Genomic DNA, 15,991 nt, shown 5'->3' on the forward strand with positions numbered 1-15,991 from the left:
TAGGTTTATGAGAAATTCGTCTTTGAAAAAACAAACAATTCCCTCTATGTCGTTCCGGTTTGGTTCTACAATTAGCGACTAAATTCTACTTCCCGTAGTGACAGAAAATGTGCTTTGATAGCCGCAGTAAAGGCAGTTGGTTTTTGAGAAAACTACTGAATTAAAGAGCTTACCCATACCGAAAAAAGTTATAACTTAGTTATAACTTTTGTAACTAAAAAAAGTTACAAAAAAGTTATAACTAAGTTATCGGAGTTTGGAATGGCATGTTTTAAGTGAGGTATAATTTAGTTATAACTTAGTTACAAAAAAGTTATAACTTTTACATAACTTTTCACCTTTTATTCAACATAAATACAGCAAGTATATAAAAGTTATAAAAAAGTTATAACTACAAAAAGTTATACTTATTAAAAGTTACACAAAAAGTTATAAAATAGCTACAAAGTTATACTTTAGTTATACCCAAATAAACAGTGGAAAAGTTACAAAAAAGTTATACCCAAAAAAAGTTATGAAAAAGTTACAAAAAAGTTATACCCGTAAAAAGTTATACCCAGGAAAAGTTATAACTAAATAAAGTTATACCTATTATAAAGTTATGAAAAAGTTACAAAAAAGTTATACCCCAAGAAAGTTATGAAAAAGTTATAGAAAAGTTATACCTAAAAAAAGTTATAACTGCAAAAAGTTATAACTATAAAAAGTTATACCTATTAATAAAAACTTTGTAAAAGTTCCAGTGAAATTATACACTGTATGTTAACCTGTTGTGGATTTACTCAGTTATAAGCTTTTAAAAAGCTACTCATTAAAATTTAAAAAAAAAAGATTTTTGAAATTTATACAAAAAAGATTATTTAAAACATATTAAAGGCAATAACAATTTTACCTAACAAACACGATAAAGATAGCTTGGTTTATTGTCAAATACAACTAAATGAATGCACATGCAATTGTTTTCAAAATTCAAGTGTACCTTATTTTTCATCATGTCATCTACAACAGATTGAAATTTCTCTGGTTGTTTTAAAGAATACATTTTTAGCATATAGCAATTAGGGTCTGTAAAATTACCTAGCAAACTGCATTCTACTCTTGCTATTTGTATAAACAGACATCACTGATTTTTAAATATTAACACCCTATTTATTTTTGATCTAGCTGTATTTCAAAAAAAAGAAAGGTTCTAAACAGTGATTTCAGTTACAGTTTCTAGCTGCATACCACCCTCCTTGCACAGGTATCCTTGCAGGTGTACAGTTGTTTATCTTTATTATTTGAAGATAGGCTGCACCGAAAGTTGGCTGAGTTAGCTGACAGACTTAGCCATCGTTTGACAGGCCGCACTGGTAGTAGACCAAGTTAGCTGAAAAAATTAGCCATCGTTTGACAGGCCACACTGGTAGTTGGTCAAGATAGTTGACGGACTTGGCCATCCCTTGACAGGTCGCATCTGTAGTTGGTCAAGTTAGTTGACGGACTTAACCGTCCCTTGACAAGCAGCACTGGTAGAAGGCCAAGTTAGTCAACGGTCTTAACCGTCCCTATATTGACAGGCCGTACTGGTAGTAAGCCCCTATATTGACAGGCTGTACTGGTAGTAAGCTGAGCTAGTTGACGGACTTGGCCATCTCTTGACATGCGGCACTGGTAGTAGGTTAAGTTAGTTGACGGACTTGACCATCCCTTGAAAAGCCGCTCTGGTAGTAAGTCAATCTAGTTGATGGACTTGGTTGTTCAATGACAGCCGCACTGGTAATAGGCCACAGTTATGTACCAGGACTTACAGGCTGCACTGGTAGTCAGCCGAGCTAGTTGATGGACTTGGTCATCCCTTGACAGGCCGCACTGGGTCAGCCGAGCTGGCCGAGGGACTTGGCTGGTGGTCTGCGTCCCTCATTTTAGCTGGTCAGACGTCTTGGCTGGCAGGCAGTGTGACTCAGTCGGCTAAGTTTTCGTTGAAATATGCTTTCAATTTTAACCTTTTCTTCAATTCTGCAAAAAATTGTGAAGGTTAGAAAATTTAGATTATAGATATTTAGATAGTATATTTCCAGCACTCATTTGCATATCAAATTTAAAAAAAACTCTTCCATATCAATTAATTCAAATTCATTAATTCATCCAAAACATGGAAAATACAAGACTAATTTAAGATCTATACTTACAGGAATCAGTTTTAGATTGAAAGATTTATTGAATTTTGAAATGAAAAAAAAATTTACTTTACCTAAAACAAGTAATATTTTGAAGAATTTCATGTACTCCAGGTCAGGACAGATTCAGCTCATGGAAACATCATGTACCAATATTCTGCTTTATAAAAAAAAAAAGAAAATTAATGTTAAATTACTCATTTCATTGCATTAATTAACGTTGCAGCTGGATCATGTTATTCATGCTTGCGTATAAGGCTTCACAATATTTTAACAGTTCAGGGAATCTATAAACAATTGTGGGAATAAATATGACAAAGAACAACATATTTGATTAATATACTAAATGCTGAAAAATATTATGCGTTTCAAATACTTTCAATTTGTTTACTTCAGTCTTTGTCATTCGACATACCAATCAAAACAAACAAGAAATCTAAGATTCACACGCCTAGAAATTCCCAATATTTCTTCTTTTTGGAATGTTATTCCAGAGGTACTAAGTATACTTTACCAAAATCAATAAAATGTTAGCATAAATATCGCCTTACCAACTGGTTTTATCTCCTTTTTTTCTATCAACACTTTCAACATCCAAACATTCAAATCGTCCATGGAAAAATCCGCGCTCTGTTATTGACCAATCATAGAACTCAAAAACGTCATCAATTAGAAAAAAATAAATAAATAATTAATAATTAATTTATTTTAAATGCAAATAAACCTCATTGTGTAATTTTAAACTTAAATTAAAAATATAAATACCAGTTGGTGTTAAAATTTTGAATTTATCTTAGTATCAACAAAACGGACATCGGAGGCCGCCATATTTTTTGTTGCCGCCATTTTGAATTTAATATTTGTTTATTTGTGAAAATAACTATTATAACTGGGTTATTTAATTATGCAAACAATAAAATCTACATGTACTAGTCATCTGCTTAAATCTTAATATAACTGGCAGTCTTTATTCACAACATCGTAATATATGTTCAACATGAACATGCACATACTCTATGCTGTTGTTTATCTTTTTAGCCACCCATATTACGACTGTTTTTTCTATAGATTTCAAGCAACCTGTGTAGAATTGTACCATTCAGAGATTGTGTAATACCCAAGCTGAAATATTTACGATGTGTTGGCCACAAAGGTCACCTAGTACAAACACCTGTCTCACAGAAAACAATAGGGAAATTTACACAGTTTTGCACACGAAGAATCCGTGCAAAATTCACATGACTTCATGAGATTACATTTCATACTGTTTATATCTCTTGCAGTACATTATGAAATATATTCATTCCCAACTTCAGATGTAAGTGCATTATTATAATTTACAAGACAAATATTATGTCTCATCAGGGTCTCAATAAATACGTATTTTCTAAGAGAGAGAGAGAAGGAGAGAGAGAGAAATTAATTATTCTCAACTTTAGTTGAAACTTACATGACAAATATCAATTTAAATGGACAATAATATTTATTACACACATATGACATGTACTGTGTACACACCCTCAAACACCACAGAGAGAGAGAGAGAGAGAGAGAGAGAGAGAGAGAGAGAGATTCTCATTTATAGATGTAATTTACAAGATTTTATTTCACATCCCTTCTGTTGAACTTGACATGGCTGTGGACAGCATTGTTACAACGCACTTTGAAAAATTACGCACTTTGAAAAAATTTTTCAAAGTGCGTTAAATTTTGGGACCAAGTCAACGCACTTTGAAAAAATAAAATTTCTTTTCAAAGTGTGTTAATATGGACCATATTAACGCACTTTGAAAAACTGTGTATGGATTTGTTAATATTCATGCAAAAGGTATGATAAATAATTGAACCTGTTTGATATTTCTTCTGTGAAGAGGTCACATCAGGATATGAAAGTGAGCGATTTTGATTTTTCCATACTTAGAAAATTCTTTCTCGCTTAAATGCTTTACTGTCCTAAATTTTTTTTCAAGTTTGCATGCATTTTATGTAAACTTAAATTTATTGAAAGTTTTCAACGTCATACCAGTTATGTAAACACATATATTTGGGTGTAGCATAGGCAACAGTACCGGAAAGGGGGCTTACATGTAGGCACATAAATATTTTGCAAAGATATACATAATATATACATGTAGGCATTAAAAATTGGGGCTTACCTGTGGGGTCAACTTTCAATTTGCTACCGACGGCTATGTACAATGTTTAAGAAAAAAAGAGTTGGGATGAGAGACCTTCTACTCGTCTTCTCCTTGTTCTCAATGAGGTTAAATGAGTTCATGTAAATTTAAAAAAGTTTTTCGAAATATATAATTATTACAATTTGATTTCCTCTATTACTAAAATCTAAGTCTAGAATTTTTATTTTCATTCATATCTTTTTTTCAAAGTGCGTTAAATGCCTCCATGGTAAAAAATTATTATGTGCATTCTTAACGCACTTTGAAAAATTTTTTTCAAAGTGTGTTGAGTGTGTCCAAAATTTAACGCACTTTGAAAAAATTTACGCACTTTGAAAATTTTTTTCAAATTGCGTAATTTTTTCAACGTGCGTTGCCACACAGCATATTTATTATGAATGAGAGGTCGATCACTGGTAGTAAACAATATTATTGTTCAGGAATTGACAAAGTTTTCTGCTGCAGTGTTTGAAAAAAAAAACAAAAACATTTTGAACATGATCAAAATTCATTCAAATTAACACTTGGTTATAATGTTATTTTTGAAAAAAAAAAAAAGTGTGTCAAGTAGTATCCATTAAATATTACCCCCAAAACTTGTAAATTTATACTGGTAATGCTTGAAAATGGCTAAGTTCAGAAAAGTTATGTTTTAGTTATACATGAAAATGACAAAGTCCAGAAAAGTTATGTTTTAGTTATACATGAAAATGGCTAAGTCCAAAAAGTTACATTTTAGTTATACATGAAAATGACAAAGTCCAGAAAAGTTATGTTTTAGTTACACATGAAAATGGCTAAGTCCAAAAAGTTACATTTTAGTTATACATGAAAATGACAAAGTCCAAAAAAGTTACATTTTAGTTATAACTTTTTTGTACCTCACAGGCTAGGTATAACTAAGTTATACTTTAGTTATAACTTAGTTATAATTTTTTGTATGGGTAGAACCATAAATGTAAGTAAAAAATAGATGATTTTATGATTGAAGTTAATGACAAAGTCTAGTTTTTTTTATTTTTTGTCAGTCTTCGAATCACATGATTGTACAGACTGACACTCTCAGTTCGTGATTATTGGCTGAACTTTTCATTGTATTTTGGAGAAAATCGAAAAACTTTTTTACTGAGTGGAAAGTGTGTCAAAAACCAATATTTATATACAGTGAAAAGCATCATTTAAATTTTATTTACCGGTAATTTATTTAATATTAAAAAAATATTTCTGTAAAAATCGAAAGAAACAGTAATGAATAAGATAATTGATTTCTTCATAATTCATGTATCAGTACAAATAGCTACAATTTTTGGAAAAGATAATACTTGTCTTAACCATTTGAGCAGGGAGAAGCTTACTTCCAAGATAGGGCCTTTCAAGTGAAGGAGAGTAAGGAAAGTGGTTTGAGGTATTCCAAGACGTGAAGAATCCTGTCTTTTGTGTGGAATTCAAGGTGCAAAGATAATCTAACAGCTATCAGTATGGTCCTAATATATACATGTATTAGTATTCACACTTTCAAAACTTAATGCTAGTAGATCTAGTACTAAGAAAAAATACGACATAATTCAATTTGAGGATATTTCAACATGAACAGTTTTAAATATTATCATCAATAATTTTAATTGTAGATATTGAGCAACTATTCCCACAAAAAGAAGCATTTGCCTCCAGGGTACCATGGACGTGTGGCAATATAAATCCAAAGGACAACTGAGGCCTAGTTAAAAGCCACTTTCCTGCACATTCAGTCATAGACTACATTTTTTGCTAACAATAGGACTCAAACTGATTTACATACTAAGGAAAACTCTGCTAGGAAAATTAATCTTAGGTGTCATATCAATTAAATGCTCATATTACTTAATTGTAATGTTTTTAATGTAATGAATAGGTTAATTTGAATAAATTCACAATTGTTTGAAAATTTTGTTTGTTTATTTTTTTCCTCCCTCCCTCGTAGGTTTTGAACTTTAGATGTGACGTTAAACGTAGAATTAACTTTAAACAGCCTAATTCAAGAAAACAATTTTACAAATATTGAATACGTGATATTTCATTTTTTAAATCAAAGCCCTCTATTCTTGATATTTTACTTTATTATAACCTCCTGCAAAATAATATTGAGAAATCTTTTGCTTTTTTTCCCAAACTCTTGTCATTAATTAAATCGCCTTAATCTTTGAATATTTTACCCCTAATCAAGCTGAGTCTTCCTCCCATGTATAGCTAAGAGGTAAAAAACAGCAAAATATCAAAGTTCCTTCATTTCCCTTTAACTTGTGTATCTCCAAGTCTTTGTTCAATCTGACAGTGCACTTGACCTCTTCAGATTGAGTTTATTACAGTCTTCACGATTATGACACTTGTTGACTCTAAAATTGATATAATTCTTCTTCTGATCCCCTGGTCTTAAAGCAGCAAAGATTTTTCTAATACAAAAAATTCAAAACATACAACTTTTAACATCTACACCCTTGACCTTTGACCGTAGAAGTAACAGGCCCCTGTTTAGAACCATTTCTGTAGCAAGATACTCTGTGCATATAGGCTATGCAAACAGGGGGTACTAACCATTTTTGTAATTTTTCATATAGAAATTCACATTAAATTTAGTTTAACCTATTTATAAGTATTGAATTTGAAAGCATAAAACCAGAAGTTTGATCCCCATTGTCCTCCAGAGACAAAAATTATGAGGAACTTAATAGTATTTGTGTAACATATGAATTGGAAGTCTTAAATGATGACTGAAAATTGATCTTGGCATTATGATACATGTATTGTCTTTGCATTTGAATGCTTTGAATTTGACACTGCCTTAGCCAAATATGATTTTTTTTTCTTCCTCTCAGCTCAATTCACATAGCTGTGAAAAGATTTACAGTCTTGAACAATAAGACAGTTAAAATATATTACAAGTTGTACAGAAAATAAAAAATTAATCCTTTTGACTTTGCCCAAAGGGAATATGATTTTCTTGGGTGAATCTTTTTTTCTCCTTGCTCTGAAGCAATAAATGTATGTATAGCATTCCCCAGTCTTTTACCATACACGTTCAAAATCTATATGTAATTTTTGAAATCAATTTATTTTGACATTTCAAATAAATTCATTCATTAATATTTTCCTCATTCCAAATGCCCCAAAATTAAACCCTTTATCAATTTCTCCTCAATTGATAATTGCTACACATTATGTACCATTACATTTCATAATAAATCTCATTTTTAATCAAAATCTATTTTTGTTGGAGTGACATTTCAATGCAACATATGGAGGGTCTATTGTCACTGACTGATTCAATGACTCATTCTCTCAATACACAAAATCTCAATACAGCTGTTACATGCTTTGCATTTGATATTTTATGATACATGGAAGAATTCAAATAAATGTTCAATAGATAAAATATCAAGGTGATTCTTTTTTTAACAATGAAAAATAAAGGAGATGCTAATATTTTAGCCTTGTTATGTTCCCCAAACGAAGTTGGGGAACATATTGTCATTACTCTGTTTCTTCTTGGGTTAAGGTCTTCCGTTTCACGTGAAGACCTTATAGTGATTCTACTGTTTCTTATTATTCTTATTATTCTTTTTTTTGACAAAATTTTGTGCAGGCGATTTCTCGAAAACTATTCAGCAGTTTTTCATGAAATTTTTACAAAATATGTCTCATTATATGAAGTTGTTACATCCGTAGAGAAATTTGGAAAATTCGCTTCTGGTGCCAAGTTATTGACAATTTCCTGATTTTAAAATGCAATTTTGTCGTGAAATGGCTAAAGAATGATCTGGAGACTTATTGGAGACGATAGTTTGTCACTTTGTGGTTTGCAGAATCACCTTCTCGTGACCTTGAAGTTCCCCAAATGACCTTGGGTCAAATTAAAAAAAATCGTATTTTCTAACTTTTTTGTTTTTCAGTATTTTTAATTTATATTTGGTATGGTAGTAGAAACCCTCCAAATAATGCTTACTTTTCAATTTGTTTGAATGTTGATATATCTAAATTCTAGATATTAGCATTCAAAAATTTTTCTTCAAAATGGCGGCTGTCTCTGTCAACGCCGACATTTCGCAATAGGTGTTTACGGAGGCAGACGAGCGTTTGCTTGAACGAAAGTAACATAAGAATAAATGAAAGACAAAGGAATACATGGATTGTCACGTCGTATTTACGTTGCAGTTCTGTGTCAAACTAACGTCTTCTATAATTAGTTTTGGCTGGTTTTCAAAGTAGAAAAAGAAAAGACTAAATGTGCAAATGAAATTCGATACCTAATATCTTTGTGGGGCCGAAAAACAGATCTTAATCATACTTATAAGTAATACTTTCTCAAAAAAGAATATCAATTAATTTTGTCAGTATAAATATTAACCACTGTTTTTCCTATGCACACTTGTGTCATATTAAACTAATAAATTAGACAAAAATAAGAAAACGATTTTTTTAAAGATCGCTTCATGGAGTTTTTGCTAGCATTCTTGTTTTAAAGACCTGATTCAAGTTATTGAGCATAAATGATCTGGAATACTGACAGTCGTAGGGCGAGCCATATGTTTTCCGGCGAAACTTTTCAACCTTTTTCGATTAACTATTCGGGATAGTTCACTGGAGAGATATGGAAATTATAAAAAATCATATCCGTTTCACCGCTTTAGTGTTACATGCATATATACAATATGGCAATTGTAAAATGTGTTGAACATACTTTCTAAACTTCGAATCTTAGGCTATAAGAACGTTCTTTTTATTAATTTCATTGAAGCTATCACAACTATTTAATAGAACATTCCAAAGAAAAGGGGCGAAGATTAACTCGTGGCTTTGGCGCTAAAATTTGAATAGTGACCCACCTTTCATAATTTGAGAGAGAAGCACTGTTTCCTTGATATATACAAGTAGATTTAGTAGAGGTCCCGATAGCGTAATATTTAGTGCGTTGGAATTTCATGTGGCGATGGTTCAATCCCCCTTGTGTGCAAATCTTTTTTTTTACTTTTCAGCTCGATTTTACGTTTTTTTCCTGAAAAGAAAGATCTGTATCGCAACGAGTTTCATCTAGTTATTATTATTATTTTTCTTCTTCTTCTTCCTGGGTACTTTTTTGTCCGGGAATGATCTTGTAAACTGTTCGTCCGAGGTAGGTAAAACCTTTTTAGGGTAAGTAGACATGTTATGCAGATTTGCGGAATCAAGGTCATTTTGCCCGCCCGTCCTTGCAAGAGCGCGCACGTGCAACACTTGAAATAACCAATATAATAGATATAGTCGGAACTTTTCTATTTTTTGATAAAATGCTTTGAAACTCATAATGTAAGGATACATTAGTGTATAGACAAGATGGCATGGTCAAAATAGCAAGATCTCACGTGCATGCACGTGCGCTTTACAAGTGATTCAAACTAAAGTCTCAATATCTTTCTTGTTTCTTGTCATAATCTTTTGAAATTTTGAACATGGTCCTACATTATGAAGATCTACAGCATGATATATTAAAATTTTAATAAAAGCATGCGCATGCGCGCGTGCTGTAATCTGATTGGCTAAAACTTTAAATGGCTATATCTCGTTTGTTTGACGAAATGCTTTGAAATTTAAAACATAGTCATGCATTACGATATCCTAACATATGATATAGAAAATATTCATGAAATCACGCGCATGCACGGGTGCTGCAATCTGATTGGCTGAAATTTCAAATGGCTATAACTCTTGTTTTTCAACCAATCAGGATGGGATTTAGAACTTGGATAAATATAAGGGACTCCTACAAGAAGGTGTAGTCATTAACTCATTATGCACGTGCTTGCAAGTGAAATGAGTAAAATAAAAAATACACTCGAATGAGTGCATTTTTTAATACTTTTGGATTAAATGCTTTGATATTATTAAAATTTTAGATAGTGTAGACAAGATAATATGGTCGTTACGCACATGAACACGCGTGCAATGCCTATTTTTTAATATATTTTGTATTTTTTTTGGAAGACCTTGATTACCCCCTAAATTCCATAAAGTATTTCTTATTTAATAGAGATAACAGGGAATATGGCACCAAAAGGGAGTTGGGGAGCGTTTGGGGAACATCTGTAACGGTCCCCGTTACAATTAGCACTAGTTATAATCAAAATCATTTGAATAAAAGGAAAAAATTTCCCCCACCATCCCCTTTTTCATTTTGGACTGCATGTTGAAAAATTTAGGTATCATGAATGAAACTGAAGAGCATTCAAAAAGACAATCGAAACTCAGTTCTCACTGAACAACCATTATTTTTTAAAAAATTTATACATTTTTAAGGCTTTTCCTGCCAATTTTCCTATTCTACATATAAATAAATAATATCTGTTCTCTTTCATACCTTTTATTCTTATGGAAAAAATAAGCTCAAAAACTGATCACAAGAAAATGATTTTTGAAGAAAAAGTGCTGAAAGATATATTGCAATGCATATAAAAAATATCTGAAGAGTCAAATTTTCAGAAGCCTTAATTTTTTTTAATTTTGAAACTTGAGCAGGTTTAATAAGAATCAATATGAGAAAAAAAAGAGAACTCATCAATTTTTCACAATCAACCAGTTAAATATTAATTGTCTGTCTGCAAAATAAATATCAATTTCAGTCTGCCCTAACTTCCTAACTGTCACCTTGGTAAACTTATTGCAGTTATCAATACTTGAAGTGAGGGGTTTTACAGTGCACCTTGCAGACTAGGGAACCTGCATGTATTGTTTACAAGTATTAATATATGACAAAATGGGTGTGCACCGGCCGACATTCGAAAAACAAGCAGTATCTACATGCAGTCCTGATTTTTTAAGCACACAATGCATGTTTGTCTAAAATATTAAAACTATATTCTATGAAGAAAATCTGAGAAAATCACAAGAATGGTAAGGATTAGGAGACCTTTATGGTAAAATTGTAGCAAGCTCTGTAAATGATGTTTGGCATTCAACTAAAAGTAGCCCCAGTATTTCTGGGGGTAATGCAATTATCCATGCATCACAAGGCCTGGGGCCCTAAAACTGAGACACTTTTTTTCTTACTTTTGATCTTCGTCCTACTTTTCCCAAAGGCATTAATAGCAGAAAAGTGGACTGCGATCCAAAGAGAAGCTTCTAAGATTTGTGACCTCCAGGCCTGCTGCCCTCTAAGCTACCTAAAGGTCAGGTGAACAAAACTAAGAGCTGTGTATCAGCCATTCAAGCAGTGAATCTAAATTGCAATGAAAATATATGCATTATTCATGCTACAAGTGTCAATATTAAATCAACCAATCTATGATTTAATTGCGAAATCAAGATCTTCAACCTGTTTTAACATATCTATGCATAATGTGCACGATAATTATTGCAACAGTCTTTTCAGTGACAAATTAATTTAGTACTGTACATGTACTTTTTCTTGCAGTCCTTTTCTAACATACTTTCTATTACTATTCAACAATTTGTCTGCCAAAATGTTCTTTGAATCAATTTTGTTTGAATAAAGACAGAAAATAATAAAAGATCATTGTTTGCATATCTGTTAATTCTACTGCCAGTAGTACATATGAGCTTTTTAAGCTTTGTTACAGCCACTAACTTCTTGCTTGAATTGTACACACCAAGCCTTAAAAAAAGTCAGCATATTTGACTTCTAAAGACTATTTACTGCCTGCTAAAGATATTTCCATTTACTCACTGAGGTGCAATAGCCCAAAGGCCAGGACTCAAAAGGACACATTTTTGTTTAATCTGCCTTGTAAAGATGACCAGTCTTCCTTTACTCCTGAATTCAACCTTATAATTAAATCCATATGACAGCACAAGACCTTTGATGCAGATTTTGTTCTCTGCATGCAAGCAAAATGTTTCTCTGCTTTCTAGTATTACCACTCATTTAGAATTAATAAGATCAATCTTCAAGTTGCATAAATGTCACTGACCATATCATATTCAAATGAGAGATTTTCAGAAACTTCTGCCCAAGGTTTGGCATTTCTATCCAATTTCCAGCAGCTTTCAGCAACATATATAACTTTATCTCTTAAATCACTTTGTACAGATTTTTTTCCAAGGATAGCTTTACTTGACTCACTAAGTCACAGCAATGTTCAATCTCATTTTGCCTTATATATCAAAGAAAATCATATTTCAATTACAATCAGGAAGTAATTTTTCTGAAATAACATTCAGAGAGTATTAAAAAAACTTAAAATTTTTCCGAGTTATCTCTCTAGCAGACATATGATGGCAAGATTTCGATATCAATGAAATATATGGAAATAACGAACAGTATTTAAGCTCAAAGGTCAAAAAACAATACAAAATAGGAACAGGGCAAACACAGACCTCAAAAACATCAGAGGTGGGATCATGGTGCCATGGAGGAGTGAGCATCCCAAGTAAAAATCATGTATCATAAAGAACTTTGATAAAAAGAAATCTATGTACTATGAAGTTCTATTTTTTCCCCAATTCCTTATCTCGTAACATTTAACATCTCTTTTTTTTTTTAAAACTAATTAGCATGACTGTTTAATGAAGCATCATTCTTCATCTTCCAAATCCTTCAGATCCTAAATCCATCCTCTGATCTAAATGTGGATCCTATGTCATCCTCATGGACACAAACACGCTTTCTTCCTCGGAAACCAATGGATCGTCTCAAAATCCAGTGTGATCTTCCGTGTTTTGTCTTCAAATTTACGATGAAATAACTGAAAGTCTGCCATTCATGCATACGCAATATCATTGCAGATCAATATCCCTTGGTATTGGAGTCTTGATTCAATGACACTTGCAAGCTTCCTAGATGTAACTGAACATGGACACCAACCATTTCAGAAAGGTTCCATTCACAAAACCTCTGCATCACGCTTATTTTAGAAGTAACTGCTCAAGATCTCATAAGGCGCACTATTTTTTTCCTTCATAAGTTGGGAATTAACATTTAGTACTTACTTTCATTATATTATCTAGCTCCATCCTTTCTCAACATTTGGTATATACTCATATTCAAAATTTAAGTTTAACTCAATTTTTAATTAACAAAGGATTACCTTATTAAGCTCTGTGTTAATTCTCTTGACGACCTTTAAAATTTTGGGACTAAAAGCATCTCATGGTATTTTTTACTGGTAATCCAGGGGGCTATCACTTGCTCCTGTTCACTTTGACGACTAATATCTGCTATTAATTTGTTATAAAAGAATCATTACACACATTAACACAATAAATTGAGAGAATGAATAGCTTCTGAAAGGAATGGGTTAATTCTCAGGAAAGTTTAAAACCCAAATATTAAACAAGTAATTGATTTGAGTCTGGATTTGGGGCTAACCAAATAAATTTAAGATGTACATGTTACACCATGAAATTACCATCTATTTGCTTAGCAAGTTCATAGCAGCATTTGAATTGACCTGGTTGACCTGTTTTACAATGAATAATGACCAGATATATCTAAAGTGTTCCTTTTGAATACACATATGACACATCATTAAAGATGTAGATAGAACTAACAGTTGAATACTGGCATTATAGTTCAAACAGCAAAGATTTACCTCTCAAAGTCAAGGAATACATGTAAAAATGGTGTATGTTGAAAAGTAGGTCAAAGGTCAAATTTAAGGGTCGCCAGGTCAGTGACCTTGGTATTTTACATTGAGCCATATTTTCAAGAAGTGCACCAAGAAATGTCAATACCCTAGCTCTAACATTCTTCAAAATACAAGACAGATAGACAGACCGACAGATTATGCCTGACAAAATGATTTATAGAACTGTTGGATTTGTTGGTATTAAGGATCTCTAGACAGGGGATGTTCACTCCGCCATGGCACCTGAACCCACCTCAGATGTTTTGGAGGTCCGTGCACCTGTTTGCTCTGCTCCTATTTTGTATTCTCTTACGGACTTTTGATCTTGAATATTGTTCGTTATCTCCATATGTTTCATGCTGAGAAATTTTGAAATTGGGCATTTCTGGTATGAATTTTCATAACTGGAGAGATATGGACTATAAATAACTTCATAATATTAAGCAATGGACAGCAACTATCATATATACAGAGTTGTTTATACAAAGAAAAATTTCAATACACCTTCTGTGAAATATATTCATGAATGCATGGGTCCCTAATGTGGTAAAATTGAATGAATAATTGCTTTGACTTTAGCCTAAATCTATGTCTATTGTCCATCTGCATGTTTGAGAATGCAGGCTTCTTGCCAAAGTCTATCCCCCTGGCATAACTATTTATATATGGCTTCATTAGCATATAAAGTTTGTCCATCATCTAATCATAATGCACACTTGATCTTATAGTACAGTCAAGAAAAGAAATTAAGATCTGTACGAAAAACAATATTAGCTTAAATTACCAGTGCGTCCTACAATCTAAGTTGTCTTTTAATTTAATTGAAAGAATTAATATGAACTGTATGCTTACATTTGAAATTATTTTATTTCTCAGTTACCGTTTGACTGAAATCTGTATTGCATGAGAATATTACACATGTTTTTATATATATTTATCTTTTTTCCAACTGTTAAGTGTTCAATTAGCATCCCAAAATATTTCAAATCTACGAGTGATTCAAAGTAGCAGTCCATTGGATGCATTTATAAATGATGTAATATAGTACCTCTAATCAATCACAGGTTTACCCATTAAATCCACAAATGATACACATTTTCTCATCATTTAGAGAAGTTGATCTTATATCATTAAATGATACAAATGCTCCTTCATTGCATTACATCATTAGAACTTTTTAGATGTATGTTAGTCTTGTTAGAGGTTTCATTCGAATTCTTTAAACAAGAATAATTTCACCCTATCCCACCTCAAAGTACAAAGTATTATGGTTTGATTAATCTTAATGGGAATAAAGTTTTGTGGTGTTGACAGAAATTTTAATTTTTATGATATGCACGATTGAACAACTATCTCTACCTTGTCCTACTCTGTAGTTAGCAAAATTTGTAGTTCCCTGGTCATCTAGTTTTATGTCTGGCCAACCATGAAAACAAAGATGGTGACAGCAATTGGGAGTATAAAATTCATGTGATTTGAAATTATGCAAGCCCCCCCCCCCCCCCATTTATAGACCTTTTTTCTTCATTGGTACAAACTTTCAGATATCAACTTACTAATGTGTACTTATCGTTAATTCTCCGATTTTGTCCAGAACAGAATGAGCAAAACTGACCACCAACTATTATATAAACCTTTGATCTCTGACTTAAAGGGTTAGTTAAACATGCTTTATATGAAATAAGTACACTGTTTTGAAATTTTAACCGTAAAGACAATTGAAAATCAATTTTAAGACACTTATACTTGACCAAAAACCATTTCTCCACATTACCATGATAACAAAGCTAGAAACTTACTATGATAGAATGTCTAAACACTTCAAAATACATTCCATAGTTATATATAAGCTTTCTCTCACATATAAGCTAATTCCGGCAGTGTAAACTTGACAGAAATTCCATAATACGACCTTTAACTTTTCACATGATCCATGTTTTCATTTGAACAGGGTAAGAAAAAAGTTTATTTAAACCTTTAAAGTACACACAATAGAGAAGGCCGTATATTTGGGACTTGTCACACCATTCAAAACCCAGGAGTTATTTATCCATTACCTAAA

This window comes from Saccostrea cucullata, unplaced genomic scaffold (genome assembly GCF_032062105.1).
Source record: "Saccostrea cucullata isolate Sc308-1 unplaced genomic scaffold, CSIRO_AGI_Scuc_v1 ctg741, whole genome shotgun sequence".
Lineage (NCBI taxonomy): Eukaryota > Metazoa > Mollusca > Bivalvia > Ostreida > Ostreidae > Saccostrea > Saccostrea cuccullata.